At 36.7% G+C, this 19,818-nt stretch overlaps 1 long non-coding RNA gene across 1 annotated transcript; it reads right to left on the reverse strand.

Moving 5' to 3' along the window:
- Positions 1-1,828: 1,828 nt before the first annotated feature.
- LOC122489936 lies at positions 1,829-17,248 on the reverse strand. Its single transcript, XR_006299046.1, has 2 exons — positions 15,623-17,248; positions 1,829-2,032 (listed from the first exon to the last, which is right to left on the reverse strand). It is a non-coding gene; the product is annotated as an uncharacterized LOC122489936 (long non-coding RNA).
- Positions 17,249-19,818: the final 2,570 nt, after the last annotated feature.

Genomic DNA, 19,818 nt, shown 5'->3' on the forward strand with positions numbered 1-19,818 from the left:
GAAAAGATGCTCAACATCACTCATCATCAGGGAAACACAAATAAAAACCACAATGAGATACCACCTCACACTGGTCAGAGTGGCTAAAATTAACAGCTCAGACAACAACAGATGTTGGTGAGGATGCAGAGAAAGAGGAACAGTTTTGCACTGCTGGTGAGAATGCAAACTGGTGTAGCCACTCTGGCAAACAGCATGAGGTTCCTCAAATATTAAAAATAGAAGTACCCTACAACCCAGCAATTGTACCACTAGGTATTCATCCAAAGGATATAGGAGTGTTGTTTCAAATGGGCTCATGCACCCCAATGTTTATAGCAGCATTATTGACAGTAGCCAAAATATGGAAGGACCCCAAATGTCCATCAACTGATGATTGGATAAAGATGATGTGGTATGTACATACAATGGAATGTTACTCAGGGATCAAAAGCATGAAATCTTGCCATTTGCAACAATATGGATGGGACTACAGTGTATTATGCTAAGCAAAATAAGGCAGTCAGAAAAAGATACAAAATAGATGGACATAAAGGAAGGGAAGCAAAAATAATATAAAAACAGGGAGAGAGACAAACCATAAGAGACTCTTAAATACAGAGAACAAACTGAGGGTTGCTGGAGGGGTGTTGGGTGGGAGGGTGGGCTAAATGGGCAAGGGGCATTAAGGAGGACACTTTTGGGGATGAGCACTGGGTGTTTTTCTTCTGCTGCCACAGCTTCCTATCTTCATATATGAACTTATTTTCATATAGATAACCTACCTCTGCTTTTCATACCCAAACTAGATCCAAAGAAACATTGTAACCATTGTCTAATACTGGTTTTCACCATTGCAAATAAGGAACTTAGTTTTTCACATCAAAGTGTGCCCTCTCCCAATGAGAAGTGGATTTTTCTGGTTCTTTTGGCAATCTACAACCAAGGCATCCTCTCTTTGCTTCTTCTTGAATGTCCTCCCCAACTCTTCTCTATTAATTTTTGTCAGTCTTTTCTCCAGTTTCACCTAGGATTTAGCTGTTCCCTGATTTTGCTTTGAAAATGAGATTGTATCTTGTTTTTCTTTCTCCTCATTCTATTTGGATGACTTCCAGGAATACAATAAGCAAAATGCCAACTTCTACTTCCATCTTGGAACTGGAAGTCCATTGTTGTGACTTGCATTTTATTTTATGCTTAAGTCACTCCACACTGCTTGGAGTTTACCCAACATGCCATGAACTTTCTTATATTTTTGTCTTTTCTCCTATATGTATTTCCACCTGAAATACTCCCGGCACCATTTCTCGTAAATGCTTTTATCTAGCCAATTTATCAGCTAAAACTTAGGTGCAGCTCCTGCAAGAAATCTTCCTGACAGCTTCTTCTTTCCTTGGTTAATCCCTAACATTAGATATGATAATTTATCTACTCTTTATGAGGCCTGAGTAGTTTTGCATGTCTACATTTACCTTACTGCTACCTGCATTATTTATTGTTATTCTGTTGTGCTTTTATCTCCCAACCATACTAGGCTTCTTGGGAACAGTGACTGCATCTTTGGCAATTTTGTATCCTCAGGCTGGAAAAAAATGTTAGGTCTGTGATAAGCAATCAATAAAGCTAATTTAATGAATAAATACACACATTATTTAGAAAGAAAACACTCAAATTATGTGATCAGTAACATAACATTCCTGAGGATAAAAGAATGCATTCATTTAGAATTTAGTTTTAAGAACATTTATAAATAATTATACTTATTGATATAACTATAAAATTTAGCAATTCAGCTCAGGAAACATAGTTTTGTGTAAATAAGATTACAATAAGTGAATCCATTCATTTCTCAGAGATTTCCATAGAAAGTTTATTTTCTATTCAAGGGGAAATGTAATTTTTGTTGCTTCTAGTACCCCACACTAGCCCTGTGATCGGTCAGCAAGTAATGCTATTTCTGTGTTTTGCATCCTCATCAGTAATAATTATTGCAATTGCATCTTAGTTGACAATTCTCGGTCTGCCGTGTAAGAGAAACATTTTATTATTCTTTCTGCAATAAATAACAGGAAAAATTAGCCTTTTAGTAATATAAAAATACGTGTTACTTTCATGTAATCTAGTATCAGATATCTTAATATCAGGTTTAAGGGTATAATATTTCACTTTAACTTCTTGGAAATATATCTCTGACATTTAGGGTAAACCTATCATATGTCTTTTTCAGTTTTGTATGAACAAAACCTCCCTGAACTTGGTTGTTTAGTTATTCTAAAAACCTTTTGGAAACAAAGACAGACACATGAAAAATCACATCACATAATATTTCTGTTTTTGTTTGCTTTGAAGAGAAGGTAGTACTAAATAGACTATATACTATAAAAAGTAAATATAAGGAGCACATTTTATTGTTCAACCAAATGGAAGATACATTAAAACAAATTAAATACATGCTTATTGTTGGGAATAATCAAAATTATGTTGCATGGTAATTATTTATAAAAGATAATTTCTAATATAACCACAGGCACTTTATTTGTATATGGACAAATAGAAGGTAACTCTGTGGGTATTTTATATTGTGTTTGATTAAGTGTATTTAGTGCCTAAACAGGATTATCAGTATATATGCTAGAGAATATGTTTTCTATCTTTAATTCCTAGAAAAAGATAGAGTTTTCAACAGAGAAATCAGTTAAGGTTTCCACTGTGACATAAAACTGATACCTTTATTAAACTGCTCCAACAGTTTCTTGTTATTTTTAAACAATGCCAGCTCTACTATCCTTCAAGTAACCATAGTTAAATAAACTCCTTAACCTGAAGTTGTTTAAATATCTTTTGTATATGGTGTGGGTTCGTGGTCTTGGTACAATTCTGAGAGGGAGAGGAAGACAGTGGCAGATATCTCACTAAATTCCCAGAAGTGAAACAAATGGGAAATGTTAGAAATGGGATGCAATCATCAAGAATAAACAAAGGTCACCACATTTATCATGAATTCAAGTAATCATTCAACACTATAATAGTGTAAACTTAGAAAATTCTCACAGAGGTTTAAAACAAAATTTAAGGAAACTATGAGCACTTTGCTAAAACTCTTCAATAGTAAGATGGCTAATAGTTTGGTATCCTTCATGTATATGTATTATCTTGCTTAGCCACGAGGAAATCTAGTGATGATTAAGAGTTCAGTATCTTTGGCAAATTGCTTAAACCATTTAGCCTTAGTTCTCTCATCTGTGAAACTGGGATAATTATAGTATCTACTTTTTTCTAATTTTATTGAGAAATAATTGATATACATCACTGCACAAGTTTAAAGCCTAGAGCATGACGGTTTGATTTACATATATTGTGAAATCATTACCATAATAGGTTCAGCTAACACCCATCTTCCCATGTAGGTACAATATAAAGGAAAGAAAGATGAAAAAGGAAAAAAAATACTCCTTGTGATGACAGCTCTTAAAATTTACTCTCTTAACAACCTTCCTTTCAACGTTTTTTTTTTTTAATTTATTTTTGGGACAGAAAGAGACAGAGCATGAATGGGGGAGGGGCAGAGAGGGAGGGAGACACAGAATCGGAAACAGGCTCCAGGCTCCGAGCCATCAGCCCAGAGCCTGACGTGGGGCTCGAACTCACGGACCGCAAGATCGTGACCTGGCTGAAGTCGGACGCTTAATGAACTGCGCCACCCAGGCGCCCCAACAACCTTCCTTTCTATCATACAGAGTGTCAGCTACCACTCATCATGTTATACATCACATCTCTTATACTTATTTATCTTATAGCTTAAAGTTTGCACGTTTTGACCAACTTGTTCCAATTCCTCCTCCCCCAACCCTTTGCCTCTGGTAACTGCAAGTCTGATCTCATAGAAACTCATATGAGTTTGGTGTGGTGCTTTTGTTGTTGTTGTTGTTGTTGTTGTTGTTTTTAGATTCTGCATGTAAGTAAGATCATACAGTATTTGTCTTTCTCTGTCTGACTTACGTCTCATAGCATAATGCCTTCCAGGTCTATCCATGTTTTGCAAATAGTAGGATTTTTCTCATTTTTTCATGGCTACAGACCAAGAAATCTGAGGAATATGGATTCAATAGTAGTGTTATTCTTGGTTTCCTTATCAAATATTAGTTGATCATATATGCTTGAGTTTTACTTATTTATTTTTTAAAGTTCATTTATTTATTTTGAGAGAGAGAGAGTGGGGAGGGGCAGAGAGAGAGGGAGAGAAATAATCCCAAGCAAGGTCTGCCCTGTCAGCACAGAGCCCATGTGGGGCTTGAACCCATGAACTGTGAGATTTAAGACCTGAGCCAAAACCAAGAGTTTGACGTTCAACTGACTGAGTCACCCAGGCACCCCCATGCTTGAGTTTTATTTATGGATTCTTGGTTGTGTTCCATTGATCTATTTGTCTATTTTTATGCCATTACTATACTGCTTTAATTTCTTTCTTTTTTTTTTTTTAGTGTTTATTTTTGAGACAGAGACAGAGCATGAGTGGGGGAGGGGTAGAGAGAGAGGCAGACACAGAATCTGAAGCAGGCTCCAGGCTCTGAGCTGTCAGCGCACAGCCCGATGTGGGCTCGAACTCACAAACTGCGAGATCACGACTTTAGCGAAGTTGGACGCTTAACCCACTGAGCGACCCAGGTGCCCCAAATTTCTATAGCTTTATAGTATAGCTTGAAATCAGGAAGTGTGATGCCTTCTGCTTTGTCATTCTTTCTCGGGATTTCTTTGGCTATTCAGGATCTTTTGTGGTTCCATATAAATTTTAGAAGTGTTTTTTTCTAATTCTGTAAAAAAAAATGCCATCAGAATCTTGATAGCTATTACATTGAGTCTATAGATGGCTTTTGGTAGGATTGACATTTTAACAATACTTTCAATCCATGAACACAGGATAGCTTTCCACTTATTTGTGTTTTCTTCATTTTCTTTCATTATGTCTTATGGTTTTCAGAGTAGAGATCTTTCACCCCCTTGGTTAAATTTATTCCTAAGTATTTTATTGTTTTTGATGTTATTGTAATAGGATTGGTTTCTTTACTTCTTTTTCAGAAAATTTGTTGTTAGTATTTAGAAATTCTACTGAATTTTGTATGTTAATTTCATATCTTGCAACATCACTGAATTCACTGGTAAGATCTAACAGGTTTTTGGTGTGTCTTCGGGATTTTCCATATATCAAATCATGTCATCTGCAAATAGAGGCAATTTTACTTCTTCCTTTCCAATTCTGATACATTCTATTTCTTTTTCATGCCTGATTACTGTAAGTAGGACTTCCAGTACTATGTTGAATATTAGTGGTAACTATGTTGAATATGAGTGGTAAGAATGGGCACCCTTGTCTTATTCCTAATCTAGAGGAAAAGTTTTCAACCTTTAACCATTGACTATGATTTTTGGTATGGGTTTGTCATATATGGGCATCATTATGTTGACATATGTTCCCTTTATGCCTAAATTGTTAAGTTTTTTTTTTTTTATCATGAATGGACATTGCTTTTTTTGTATCTATTTTTTTTGTATCTATTTTGTATCTATTTTGTATCAAATGCTTTTTTTGTTTTTTTTTTATCATGAATGGACATTGCTTTTTTTGTATCTATTTTTTTGTATCTATTTTGTATCTATTTTGTATCAAATGCTTTTTTTGTATCTATTGTGACACTTATATGATTCTTTTCTTTCATTCTGTCAGTGTGAGGTATCACAATGATTGGTTTGCATATGGTGAACCATCCTGTGTCCCAGGGATAAATCCCACCTGATCATGGTGAATGATCCTGTTTATGTGTGGGCGCATTTGGTTTGTTAGCACTTTTTTTTTTAGAATTTTAAATCTATATTCCTCAGATTTCTTGGTCTGTAGTTTTCTAGTTGTAGCCTTTTCTGGTTTTGGAATAAATATAATCCTGGCCTCATAAAATGAGTTGGGAGTGTTCCCTTCTCTTCAGTTTTTTGGGATTTTGAGGATTGGTGCTAATTTCTTATTAAATGGTAAAATTCACCAAAGAAGCCATCTGGTCCTGAACTTTTCTTCTTTAGATTTTTGGTTACTAATCCAATCTCTTTACTAGTAATTGGTTTATTCAGATTTTCTATTTCTTCCTGATTCAGTCTTGATAAGTAAATAGCAAGTACTTCTGAGAAATTTTCCATTCTTTTTGATTGTCTAATTTGTTGGTATATAGTTGTTAATAGTAGTCTCTTAAGATCCTTTATATTTTTGTGTTATTTGTTGTAATATTTCATTTCTCATTTGTAAGTGTATTGATTTGGGTCCTCTTTTTTTTTTTCTGGGTTAGTCTAGTTAAGGGTTTGTCAATTTTGTTTTTCTTTTCAAAGAACTAACTCTTAGTTTGGTTAATCTTTTCTATTTTTTCTTTAATTTACTTCTATTCTAATCTTTATTATTTCATTTCTTCTGCTAATTTTGGGCTCAGGTTTTTCTTTCTCAAGTTTCTTTTTTTTTTTTTTTTAAATTTTTTTTTTTTCAACGTTTATTTATTTTGGGGACAGAGAGAGACAGAGCATGAACGGGGGAGGGGCAGAGAGAGAGGGAGACACAGAATCGGAAACAGGCTCCAGGCTCTGAGCCATCAGCCCAGAGCCCGACGCGGGGCTCGAACTCACGGACCGCGAGATCGTGACCTGGCTGAAGTCGGACGCTTAACCGACTACGCCACCCAGGCGCCCCTCAAGTTTCTTAAATATAGAGTTAGGTGACTTATTTGGGATACTTTTTGCTTCTTACTGTAGGCATCTTTTTCTGTCAACTTCCCTCTTAGCACTACTTTCACTGCATCCCATAAGTTCTGAAATGTTGGTTTTTCATTTTCATTTGCCTCAAGAAACTTTTTTATCACCATTTTAATTTCTTCTTTGATCCATTGGTTGTTCAGGGGAGTGTTGTATAATTTCCATATATTCATTAATTTTCCAGTTTTTCTTCTTGCTGTTAATTTCTAGTTTCATGTCATTGTAGTCAAATATGATACTTAGTATGATTTCAGTCTTCTTGGATTTGCTAAGACTGGTTCTGTAACCTAATATATGGTCTATCCTAGAAAATATTCCATGTGCCCTTGAAAAAAATATGTATTCTGTTGTTGGGTAGAATGTCTGTATATGTCTGTTAGGTCCATTTGGTCTACAGTGTTCCAATCTTCAGTTTCCTTATTAATTCTCTGTCTGAATGATCTATCCATAGGTGAGAGCAGGGCATTTAAATCCTCAATTATTATTATATTACCATTTATTTCTCCTTTGAATGGTCTGTTAGTTTTGTTTCATATATTTAGGTGCTCCAATATTGGGTACACACATTTTTATAATTGTTATATCTTCTCAGTGGATTGACTCCTTTATCATTATGTAATGACCTTCTTTGTTTCTTTTTACCATATTTAGTTTAAACTCTATTTTGTCTGATATAAGTATAGCTAACCCTGTTTTGTTGTTGTTGTTGTTGTTACCACTTGCTTGGAATGAGTTTTTCTATCCCTTAATATTGAGTGTGTGTGTGTGTGTGTGTGTGTGTGTGTGTGTGTGTGTTTAATTGTTTTTTAATGTTTATTTATTTTTGACAGAGAGAGAGAGAGAGAGAGAGACAGAGAGACAGAGAGACAGAGAGACAGAGAGAATGAGTGGGGAAGGGGCAGAGAGAGACAGAGACACAGAATCCAAAGCAGGCTCCAGGCTCCAAGCTGTCATCTCAGAGCCTGACATGGGGCTGGAACTCATGAACTGTGACATGACCTCAGCCAAAATTGGATGCTTAACTGACTGAGCCATGCAGGTGCCTCCAGCCTGTGTGTTTTTAAAGCTAAAATACGTCTCTTATATATAGCATATTGCCGGATCTTGGGGGTTTTTTTTGTTTAGTTTTGCTTTGTTTCATTTTTGTTGTTGTTTTTGAATTTCCAACTTCATTTAAACTTCATTTAACTTATTTTTTAAATTTACATCCAAGTTAGTTAGCATATAGTGCAACAATGATTTCAGGAGTACGTTCCTTAATGCCCCTTACCCATTTAGCTCATCCCCCTCCCACAACCTCTCCAGTAACCCTCTGTTTGCTCTCCATATTTAAGAGTCTCTTATGTTTTTGTACCCCTCCCTGTTTCTATATTATTTTTGCTTCCCTTCCCTTGTATTCATCTGTTTTGTATCTTAAAGTCCTCATGAGTGAAATCACATGATATTTGTCTTTCTCTGGCTGACTAATTTCGCTTAGCATGATACCCTCTAGTTCCATCCACGTAGCTGCAAATGGCAAGACTTCATTCTTTTTCATTGCTGAATAATACTCCATTGTATACATATACCACATCTTCTTTTTCCATTCATCTGTTGATGGACATTTGGGCTCTTTCCATATTTTGGCTATTGTCCATAGCCACTGCTATAAACATCGGGGTGCACATGCCCCTTCGAAACAGCATACCTGTATCCCTTGGATAAATACCTAGTAGTGCAGTTGCTGGGTCATAGGGTAGTTCTATTTTTAATTTTTTGAGGAACCTCCATATTGTTTTCCAGAGTGGCTGCACCAGTTTGCATTCCCACTAGCAGTGCAAAAGAGATCCTCTTTCTCCACATCCTTGCCAATATCTGTTGTTGCTGGAGTTGTTAATGTTAGCCATTCTGACACGTGTGAGGTAGTATCTCGTTGTGGTTTTGATTTGTATTTCCCTGATGATGAGTGATGTTGAGCATTTTTTCATGTGTCGGTTGGCCATCTGGATGTCTTCTTTGGAGAAGTGTCTAATCATGTCTTTTGCCCATTTCTTCAGTGGATTGTTTGTTTTTTGGGTGTTGAGTTTGATCAGTTCTTTATAGATTTTGGATTATAACCCTTTATCTGATATGTTGTTTGCAAATATCTTCTCCCATTCCATCGGTTGCCTTTTAGTTTTGCTGATTGTTTCCTTCTCTGTGCAGAAGCTTTTTATTTTGATGAGGTCCCAATAGTTCATCCTTGCTTTTGTTTCCCTTGCCTCTGGAGACGTGTTGAGTAAGAAGTTGCTGCGGCCAAGGTCAAAGAGGTTTTTGCCTGCTTTCTCTTCAAGGATTTTGATGGCTTCCTGTCTTACATTGAGGTCTTTGATCCACTTTGAGCTGATTTTTCTGTATGGTGTTAGAAAGTGGTTCAGGTTCATTTTTCTGCATGTCACTGTCCAGTTTCTCCAGCACCACTTGCTAAAGAGACTGTCTTTATTCCTTTGGATATTCTTTCCTGCTTTGTCAAAGATTAGTTTGCCACATGTTTGTGAGTCCATTTGTGGGTTCTCTATTCTGTTCCATTGATCTGAGTGTCTGTTCTTGTGCCAGTACCATACTGTCTTGATGATTACAGCTTTGTAATACAGCTTGAAGTCCATGTTGTTGTTTTTAAATCCACTCAGCCTACTATGTCTTTTGATTGGAGAATTTAACCCATTTACAGAAAGTACTTATTGATAGATAAGGACAATAGTAATTGTTATTTTGTTAATTTTTAAAAATTGTTTTCCAGTTGTTTTTGTAGATTTATTGTTTTTTATTTCCTATCCTACTGTCTTTTTCATGTTTAGATGTCTTTGGTATCAGTATGCTATAAGTTCTTTATCATGTTCTTTGCTGTAATTGGTATAGGTTTTTTCCCTCCTGGTTACCAGGAGGCTTACATAAAATATATTAAATTTGTGGCACTATATGTTAACCTGATAACAACTTAGCTTCAAAACCATCCCCAAACTTTACACTTTTGCTTCTTCTCCTCACATTTTAGGCTATTTTTGTTACAATTTACATATTTTTATACTGTGTAAATAATAACAAGATTGTTGTAGTTATGGGTTTTTTTTTTACTCTGTTTGTTTATTTATTTATATTTGAGAGAGTGTGTGCATGTGCACGCATGAAAGCAAGGAGAAGAGAGGAGGAGGAGGAGGAGGAGGAGAGAGAGAGAGAGAGAGAGAGAGTGCCCCATGCAGGCTCCATGCTCAGCACTGAGCCTAACACAGGACCTGATCCCCCCTGACCTTGGGATCATGACCTGAGCTGAAATCAAGAGCTGGGCACTCAACCGACTGACCTAGGGGCCCCTACTGTGTATTTTTTAAACTAGAGTTGTAAGTATATTTTGTGCCACAACTACCACATTACAGAATTTAATTTTGACTATATATTTAAGATTACCAGTGAGTTTAAAGTTATTTTTTAAAAAATATTTTTATGATGTTAATTAGCATCTTTTTACTTCCACTTAAGGAACTGCCTTTAGCATTTCTTATAAGGCAGGTCTAGTGGTAATGAACTCCCTCAGCTTTTATTTGTGCTGGAAAGTTTATATCCCTCTTTAATTTCTGAAAGAAAGCTTTGCCAGGTGTAGTATTCTTGCTTGGGTTTATTTCTTTCAATATTTTGAATATGTCATCCTATTCTCTACTAGCCTGAAATGTTTCTGTTGAGAAATATCCATATATAGTATAATGGGATTTCCCTTATATGAAAATTCTCTGTTCTCTTGTTGTTTTTAAAATTCTTTGTCTTTGACTTTTGACAATTTAATTATGATGTGTCTCATGTGACTCTTTGGGTTCTACTAATTTGGAGTTCTTTGGGCCTCATGGATCTGGATGTTCCCATGTTATTTCTGTTCCCATGTTTGAGAGTTTTTAGTCATTATTGTTTTGTTTTGTTTTGTTTTCTTTTTTCAACGTTTTAATTTTTATTTTTGGGACAGAGAGAGACAGAGCATGAACGGGGGAGGGGCAGAGAGAGAGAGAGACACAGAATTGGAAACAGGCTCCAGGCTCTGCGCCATCAGCCCAGAGCCCGATGCGGGGCTCGAACTCGCGGACCGCGAAATCATGACCTGGCTGAAGTTGGACGCTCAACCGACTGCGCCACGCAGGCACCCCTAGTCATTATTGTTTTAAATATACTTTCTGTGTCTTTCTTTTTCCCTTCTGGAATTCTCATTATGTGAATATTGTTTCTTTTCATTATGTCCTACATGTCTTATACATCTTCTTCACACATTTTCTTAACTTTTAGGTTTTTTTGTTTGTTTCTCTGATGGGGTAATTTCTATTGTTCTATCTCCAGGTCACTGACTCTTTCTTCTGCATGGTCGAGTCTGCTTTTGAAACTTTCTACTGAATTTTTCGGTTCAATTATTGTATTTCTCAAGTCTAAGATTTCTGCTTTTTAGTTTTAATTTTTTTCTGATGGCTTCTGTTGCTTTGTTGAACTTCTTGTTTTCTTCGTGCGTTGTTTTCCTAATTTCAGTTAGTTGTGTGTTATGTAGTGCACTAAAACTTCATTAAGAGGATTATTTGGAATTTTTTGTCTGACAGTTCATAGATCTCTATTTCTTTAAGATCAGTTATTAGAACTCAGTTTCCTTTAGTGGTTTACCTGTTTTTTTGTTTTGTTTTGCTTTTTTGTTTGGTTTGGTTTTGGTTTGTTTTTTTGTTTGTTTTTGGTGCTCCTTGATTCTTTACATTGCTATCTGTGCATTTCTAGATTTTATAAGTTTGTTTTGGCAGAGACAGATCTTCACAAGTTAGCTCAGTTTGGGTTTCTGGGAGTGTTGCCTGGTAATGTTCCTGGGAGGTAAGACCTGCTATTATGGTCTATTTAGGGGTGAGGTAACTATTTGAGCTCTGAGGTCAGGGATGTGACCAGTGTGCCACTGGCTGAGAACAGTTGGATAGGCTGGCTTGGTTCTCAAGTGAGGCTGCAGAATGGCCTCTACAGTTGCCTGGATTCTCTGGTCAGGCTTTCTAGATGGTTGGGACTGAGTATATTCAGTAGTAGACAGCCCTTGCAGAGGGCAAGCAAGTAGCTGCCCTTGCAGAGCAGCAGGATCAGTCCCAGGGCCTGTACAGCTCTTTGCTTGGGGACTCAAATCAAGAAAGATTGCTCACTGTAGTTCTCTGGTCAGATGAGGCCACTGGTTTTGCTCTGTGGATGGGGAAAGTCACAGGTTATGCTCTCTGTTCAAGTGTTACTGTCAGCAGAGCTGTTGAATAAGATACACAACTTCCCGAGTGTTCTGATTGGGTTCCTTGGTCAGGTAGGTTAAAGGCTGTATTCAGTAATGAATGGGACTATGAATTATTTTCCCTGCTTAGGTGCAGTCGAGAAGGACCTTTAAAGCTGGTAAAGCTCTTTATTGTCTTAACTCATGCTGACCCATGCCCCAAGTTCCCTGGCCAAACAGGCCCACTGTCTTTGCTCTGAAAACTATTGGCTCTGCCTATGTTTCTCTCGGCTCAAGCACTGGTGGGCCACACAGCTCCTAGGTGTTCTCACCAGCCCTTCTGGTCAGATGTGGCCAGAAGCCACAGTGGATGGGACTATGTTCCAGCTCCCTTATCTGGGCGGGAAGGAGAGGGTCCACTCCAGGAAAATGTCAATTTTCCCAACAGGCTGTCTTTTTGGGAAAGGCTGGGAGCTGACCTCAGCCTTGGATATGAATTAACTGTCCTATCTGTGTGTAGCACAAAGACCTCTGTGCTCAGTATTGTCTTTGTTTTGGGGGCAATCAGTTCTACCCACCCATCTCTCTGCTCACCCTTCCATATATCTTTCAGGTGTTCCCCCAGCCCTTCTGGTGTGATATGGCCAAGAGACCCTCTCCATACCTCTCCAGAGCAGACGGTGTGTCACTCAAGTTTTTGCCTGTGTATGGGCAAACCAAGCTCTAGGGCCAGCAAAACTTATTTGAGGATCCAAATCAGGCACATACACACCTCACTGAGTCCCCTGATCAGTCTACCCCTGACTTGGTTCTGAAGAACTCCTGGTTGGGATTAGTACTTGGGCACTACAGTATGAACTCAGGCTGCCAAGATCCCTGTGCTGATTGTTACAGGCCTATCTATCCTTCTCTGTTACAATCAGAGTCCCAGGGATTGAGCCCTGCAGATTCCCCTGCAATCCTCCTGGGGCAAGATCAGAGTAGAGGCTCCCACAAGGCAATCCACAACACTTGGGGAAAGCTGGTTGTCCCCTAGGTTCTCTTTTCCCACTGGAAGAACTGGAGGCTCACAAGAGATGTCTTCATGTGGTGCTGCAGTGACCTGGGGTAGAGGTAATGTGGCTAACATGTAGCTACTTCTCTTACCCTTGTAATGCAGCCTGTCTTAGTCTCTGTGGTACAAGAGTGCTTGAGCCTCACCTCCGTGTTCTCGGATTCCCTTAGTAGGGTCTTGTTTTTGAATATTAGTTGTTCTTGTGAGGAGAATGACCTATGGCACCACCTTAGTGATGTCACTCCAGTATCTATAGGGCTCTCAGGATGATTAAATGACATAATACATTTAAAATGTATAGTTGCACACAGTAAATGCTCAACAGGTACTTTGTTATTTTTCTATTGCTGCTGTAGCAAATTAGCACAAACCCAGTGGCCTAAAGCAACACAAGTTTATTAGCTTACAATTTTGTGGGTCAGAAGTCCAAAATAGGTCTTTTGGGGCTAAAATCAAGGTGTTGGCAGGACTGTATTCTTTCTGGAAGTTCTGGAGAGAATCTATTTCTTTGCCTTTTCTAACTTTATAAGCTACTCACATTCTTTGGCTTATATAGCTGCTTATCACTTTGGCCTCTGCTTGTGTTGTCATTTCTCTTTCAGACTCTTCTGCCTCCCTCTTTATCTTATAAGGAGCCTTGAGATTACATTGAGCCCACTTGGATAATCCAGGCTAATTTCTCCATCTCCATGTCTTTATCTTTAATTATACCTTCAAAGTCCCTTTTGCCTTATGAGGTGACATATTCAGATTCTAGAAATTAGGATGTGTTGTTCTTCAAAGTGGCCATTATTCAGCTTAGCACAGTGCTCTGATTTTGGCAATAACTGTAGAGTTTGTAATTTTGTTTAAGGAATTTTTATTTTCCTTAATCTTTTTATAATTTTTGTCTGTGGAAAAAAACAATATTTTAAGAAAATTTTGCAATATTATTCAAAAATAAATTATATTTTTGAAAAGTATTTACATGAAAATTTTAATGAATAACATAGTTTATTTCCTTAAGCTTACCTCTGAAGAAGCATACTGCTACCACATTTATTTATTTATTTACTGAATTACTCATTTCAAAAAGTTGTTTTTTAATGTTTAATTCACTTTTTTGAAAGACAGAGAGAGAGACAGAGAGAGAGAGAGACAGAGAGCAAGTGGCGGAGGGGCAGAGAGAGAGGGGACACAGATTCTGACCCAGGCTCCAGGTTCTGAGCTGTCAGCACAGAGCCGGATGCAGGGCCTGAACTGGTGAACCGTGAGATCATGACCTGAGTTGAAGTCAGACACTTAGCCAACTGAGCCACCCAGGCGCCCCTTAATTATTTATTTTTAATTCTTTTTAAGTTTACTTATTTATTTTGAGAGAGACAGAGTGCTTGCAAGTGCATGCAGGGAAGGGGCAGAGAAGGAGAGAGAGAGTCCCAAGCAGGCTCCATGCTGTCAGGGCAGAGTAGGACACCAGGCTCAATCTCATGAACTGTGAGATGATGACCTGAGCCAAAATCAAGAGTTCGACACTTAAGTGACTGAGCCACCAAGGTGCCCCACTGCTACCACACTTAAATAATGTGTGGTCTTCATTATGCCTCAAACACTACAGTCAAAATTCAGCTGCGTGAAACCTAAGTAATTTACTATATATGCAAAATGAAAATATGCCTTTTACATAGTAGGTATTTTAAGATAATTATGATTTTAATTAATAAATTGTAGAGCTGCTGTGAAATGAATTTGACAGTTCCCTTTGGTTCTCTTTCCATGAATCATTCCTACTTGAATGTCCCACTACAGTGCAAATTCCATAAGGCTATAGATTATTTTATATGCTTTGATGGTACGGGGTATCCCTTTGCACATAGTATACAGTAAATATTCTTAAATGAATGATTTTTAAGAGTGAATTTCATAGCAGGAGAAATAAGTGAAGGAGTTACATAAGGTCCCTTTTTACCATTTTTGATCCTGAGATGAAAGTTTTTCTTTAGGAGACTCAAAATTTCTGAATAGTTTTCAAAATTACATTCTTGGAAATAATTTAAGATATTAAAATCTGGAAATCATATTTATTTTCCCCACACTAATTACTATTTTCTACAAAAAAACACACAAATAATCATATTGACAGTGGTCAAGGAATAGCAATTACTAAATTTTATAACTTTAACAAATCTAGAGAAAAACAATCTATGATACTATCTATTGAGAAATCTCTTAGGATTTCCTTCCTATTTCATATCCCTTACCCACAAGTTCTAGTAAATAGAAGGGTTTTAATGCAAAACAAGATTAAGTTGAACTCTAGCTCAGAAAGCAAAACTTTGTTTTTGATTTTGATCTTCTTCTGTGATAGAAATAAATGTGGTACATTATGATAAAATATCTTAACTAAACTTCCCACGTCTAATGAATGGGACCTGAAAACATTTGATCTCTTTTATACATGAGTAGGTAGAATAAGTCACTATCCTGGAAACAAAACTTGAATCTATGACTTACATTAGAATTTAATTTAGAAAGCCAGAAATACAAGTTGTTACAAATTGTAGCATTTAGAAAGCCAGAAATACGACATGCTATGAATTCTAGCTAAAACATACCTTGCAACCTTGAAGAATGTAAAAACTTTTCCTCTTAGTTTTTAGAAATATCAAGCTAATTTAAAGGTTCGCAGCATTCAATTCATCCTCTATTCCAGATGGTATCAGACCTGATGTAGAAAATTGGAATTAAAGAGATGTGGAGAAGGAAGCAAGTCTTGCAGAAAGTGTGATTGCTTTTAACAACAAAATCCATGAGATGCTTTCAGTCACTGAGGAAAGAAGCAGGAAAATAAATTGAACTGAAAGGATGAAGCTTGATTGTGAATATTATGTAAGTGAATAAAAAATAAAATACCTCACCTGTAGCGTGATTGCAAATAATTCCCTCATTACAGGCACATCTCTTTGTCGTTTGTTATTCCTAAAACTGCCAGAGGATATTTAATTTGGCATTTACTTACAAGTAAAAATAAGATTTTTCCAGTGCAATTACTCCCTTTTCCAAAAATGCCTACAGCCAACGTTAGCTGCAAATGGATTGATTTTTGATTCTTTAAGAGCTCTTCAGTGCTTCTTCAATAATACCCTCTTGTGGAGGCCCTAGTAGTGGAACAACGTCATAAATCCTAGTGACTTTCACAGCTTGACCTTCCTTTTGTATTTGAAGCCAGAATGTAGGTTTCATAAAAAGCAGGCATTGAAAGGCTTGAGAGATTTGTGTAGGCGTAATTTATGCGAACCAATAAATATGGTTGCTTTTATATAAATAAAACCAATGTTTTGTCTGAGAAAGTAGAGCAGCTGACTCCTCTAAAAATAGGTTATTGATTCTGTATATATTTATGTTTAAATTAGTATTTCAGTTCCAAATAAGCATTTGATTCTATATAGATGTTTAAACTTTATCTTGAAACTACACACTAAAGCACTTGGGACTCAGGTCAGAATGTTTAAGATTAAGAATCCTGACTTATTTTATAAGGTTATTGATTATATCCTGGGGTAAAGGAGAAATGTATGAAGTACAAAATAGCTTTACAGTTTAAAAGAGATTGTGTATATTGTCTCTGCAGTAGTAAGGTTTAGTCCTTCCCAAGGCAAGGTAATGGAGTACTCTAGAATAGATGCACTTTAAAAATCTTACAGTTTTGACATAAATCATGGTTTTAAATTACTACCAGATTTGTTTTCTTCTTAATACTCTATCTAGGCAGTATTTGAATTATTAGAGGCAACTTTTTTGTCCAGTGATGACTGATTTTTTTGTAATACATATTTACTTTAAAAAACATGAGTATCAATTTAAGAGATCTGATGCTTTTGCATGAATTCCATTTCAAAAGTAAAAGTCAACAAGAATATTTTAGTTGACTATTTACCCATTTTCCAAGTTAGTCCGTTGATTTCATATTCAATTTGAAGGCACAGAAATTTATTCCAGGATAGGAAAAGTAATCACCTAGTTGCTACATGACTCTTAACATCATCATCATAACCATTGTTAATAATAATAAATAGTAATCCAATACCTGTACTGTATGCAAGCTGTTATTATAAGTATTTACATGTATTAATTTATTTCATCCTTATCACAACTCCATAAGGAAAATGTTATTTTACAGATGAGAAATCTGAATCCTGGAGAAATCATGTGACTTGCCTATGTTATGCCCAGAATTCGTGATCCCCAAATACTGCCAGGGAGCCGAGTCAGATATAAAAGCAAAAGAACCTTTATTGGAGCTAGCTCGAGCTCATTCCCCTAGCTGTACCGACGCAGCGGTGAGATACCAGGGAGAGAGAGTTTCAAAGCACAAAGGTTTTATTGGGGTCTAGGGGCAGTTGGTGAGGTCATGGCTGTGGCCCCAGCCGATTGGCTGGGGAAGGGTCGTGGCCTTGGCCGATTGTCTGGGGAAGGGTTGGAGTCCTGTTACTCAAGGGGAGGAGGCGTGGTCCGCCAGCGTAGGTCCGCTCCTTCAGCCTACAGGTACCCAGCTAGTAAGTGGCAGAACCTCAGGTTCGTAACTCCTTACCTGTTCATAAATTATTGGAATTCATAATTGTAAATGGCCTCTACTCACAGATATACATTAATACTAAGACCAGTAGGTGCTTAGATGACTGAGGATATGTCTGAGACAATGTCGTGAATGCTCACTGGTTGTGATTTAGATGTGCCAGTAATTGGAGGAATTAAAAATGATTAAGAGATTGTCTCTATATTCAAGGAGTTTCCAGTCATTTATGATTTAAAGATAAAAAGATCTACTGCATATTGCTAGGCCGAGGTAAATTCTAAATATGTAGGATTTAAACAAATGATTGACACGGGCAGTACCGTCAGTCACAACTTCTCTTTAACAGCCCCTGCCCTCTGCCACCCAGAGCCACCACACTCCCCTTTTCAGTAATAGTTTTTATTCCTTTTGAGACATTGAACTCTTTGCTATCTAGGACCTTAACTTATGCTTGTTCTTCTCTCTGAAACACACCTCAACCTCCTAGTAGTCTTACTACCATCATCAGCCTAGTGCCCTATGCTGAGCACGGGCTCTGTAAACAATTATTGAATGAATTAATGCATTTCCTTGTGCCTTCGCATGTTTCCACAAGACATTTCTGCAGCAAACAGATTCATACACTTTTAAATAATTATCTGAGGTAAACAAAAAATGCCTTTATCAAATACCCAAAAGCTAGCGTGAAGAAATAAATACAAACAGAAACTAAATCCAATAAAATAATTTCACATGTTTAGTTCCTGTATTTGTTCAAAGATGTAGGATTGTGCCTTAGAAATCAGAGGCCAATTTTACATCTTAACTGAGAATTATTCCCAGCAACTCTTAGAATATGGACAGCTGCAAAGAATAAATATGATTTAATTTTTGGAAAATATATTCTGTGAGGAATTGTTATGGCAAGATTTTATTCAGCCCTGTTAAGAAAGGAGAATTCTGAAGTAAAGGTAAGCCAAAGTAAAGAGATCTTTTTCAAATAGGTGTTTTCCCTATTAGAGATTCACAGCACACGTGGCTTTTTAAAAAGCTTTGAGAAATCCTGTGATAAACCTATTAAGCTAGGGTTTCTCAAATTTATATGACCTCAAGACTTTCTGTCTCCTGACACAAAAGAAAACAATTACCATATATCACATGTCATAGATTATGCTTGGGGAAACACTGTTAAAATACACTCTTTTTCAGAACATGGTAACTAGGTGGTTTATATTTCCACTGAGAATAAAATGAGACAAAATGGGAAAACTGGCTTAATCTATTACATGGGATATAAATAAGAGTTCTAAGAAAGAATCAATACACTGAATTTATTTCCCAAAGGACAATTAAAATCTTACTTTATAAGTGGAATAGATAGTCATCCTAAAGTATTTATTTGGGGGGGGTTGGGTTAAAAATATTAGAACAAATTAATTTGTCTAAGTAGCATCATTCTCCAGGTATCAGCAATAAAAATATTCCATTCTCTGGAATAAATAAGATTCAGGATAAAATCAGTAGTATGTAATTAGAATACAGAAGGTAGGATCCAAGGGAAGCATATATAGCAAACTTGAAAGAAATTAAATAACAAAGGAGTGGTTGGCTAACACATTTCCAAGTCAAAGCTAGAAGAGAGCAGAGATGGCTAGCTAACAGCAGAAATAACAAAGGCAGTGTTATAAAACAGAAGATGAAGTTTAGGTTTCTGAGCAGAGGGGTTGTGAAAGAAATTCTCAACAGACTGAAGAGTGCTTGAGGATTGAATACTTAACTGCCTCTGCTGATGTCTTCCATACCATGAATTAACAATGAGTGTGCTTTAGTAGTATGATTTAATTCAGTATAACATTTGGAGATTGCCCTACATCTTGCCTTTACTCTTCTCTTTTTCGTTGGTCACCAAAATTAAGCCAATTTTGTCCTCCAAATCCCCCCAAAATTTATTTCCCCAGAAGCAATCTCTGGTGCCACTTTATGGGTTTTCTTCTAGAGATAATATATTCATAAACACACATAAAAATGTAACTGATAGATTGAACATATAAACTTAGAACTAACGCACTTTATTTTTGTCTACTGCTATTGCTTTTAACTCGTGATGCTACTTCTTCCTGTGGAAATGAAGGAAATATGGAATCTGGTTTCATCGTTTTGGGCCAAATTTCACATAATGAAAAGTCCTTCAGTCATCTTAGTGCCCCTAAACTCAGTCTCAATTAAATAATTACTATATTCACTCCATACACCATT

This window comes from Prionailurus bengalensis, chromosome B2, assembly GCF_016509475.1.
Source record: "Prionailurus bengalensis isolate Pbe53 chromosome B2, Fcat_Pben_1.1_paternal_pri, whole genome shotgun sequence".
In the NCBI taxonomy this organism is placed as follows: domain Eukaryota; kingdom Metazoa; phylum Chordata; class Mammalia; order Carnivora; family Felidae; genus Prionailurus; species Prionailurus bengalensis.